This window comes from Halyomorpha halys, unplaced genomic scaffold (genome assembly GCF_000696795.3).
Source record: "Halyomorpha halys isolate HHAL.00 unplaced genomic scaffold, Hhal_1.1 Scaffold275.1, whole genome shotgun sequence".
Taxonomy (NCBI): domain Eukaryota; kingdom Metazoa; phylum Arthropoda; class Insecta; order Hemiptera; family Pentatomidae; genus Halyomorpha; species Halyomorpha halys.
The window spans coordinates 212,247-213,126 of NW_027113216.1; the positions used below are offsets into that span (position 1 = coordinate 212,247).

The window sequence follows — 880 nt, forward strand, 5'->3', positions numbered from 1 at the left end:
TTAAAGGATTTATAGTTACAACGCCTTAATATAGGAAGGTTGGTTTTTAGCTTCTGCTATATCAAGTCTTCCTTTCCTAGTAATTATAGGAAAATGTCTAAGTCCAAAGTCCAATGAGCTACTTGCTACTTATAAATAAATAGGTGTTACAATTTAGAGATCTTATATTGATAACCTCAACCCGTTTAATCTTATACACATGGTAAAAAAATTGACATCTAATATGATTTTATTTCTTTTTAATCATTACGAAATTTTTGCCGTTTGGTTTTGTGTTAAATTCATTTATAGTTCTTTTGCCACAATTTGGTTTTCGCATGCTCCAGCTCTGACTTGAAGAGATTTTGTTGTAAATTTCTTTTTTCAATATCCTTGGCTGTCAACATATTTGTAATTACAATAGTTAATAACAACATTCAGCAATTTTATTATTTGTTATTTATTTATTATTGATAATCAAACACTTGTTATACATATATACTGGTAACATTTTTTTCTGTTGCTAATACATATTTTTGTGGGTTTTGAGGATCAATAAATAATAAAACTATAATTTGGCGACGTTTCGCAACTTAATTGCATATTTTTGCATTTTCTCACCCATTGGCTTAGAGCTAAATTAAACATTTTAATTAAATTTTTAACAAATTCGAAGTTAATACTTAACATTTTTGGAGTTGGCCATCGAGATATTTTTTTTCAAACATACTATGCTAAAGCGACATTTACATTAGTACCAGATCTTACAGAATTCGTGAACTTACGGTAAGATTCTGCGCTCGAGTTGAAAAAACAATTGACCATTAAATCTAAAGGTGGTTCTGCTGATTTACGGTAGATATTTTGTATATTTTTCACTCTGAAAATACAATTCAGTTTA

The 880-nt window shown here is 28.4% G+C and overlaps 1 long non-coding RNA gene across 1 annotated transcript; it reads right to left on the reverse strand.

Annotated features, from left to right (window-relative positions):
- Positions 1-211: 211 nt before the first annotated feature.
- On the reverse strand, positions 212-859 carry LOC136796612 (uncharacterized). The gene is made up of 2 exons (XR_010844358.1): positions 765-859; positions 212-376 (listed from the first exon to the last, which is right to left on the reverse strand). It is a non-coding gene; the product is annotated as an uncharacterized lncRNA (long non-coding RNA).
- Positions 860-880: the final 21 nt, after the last annotated feature.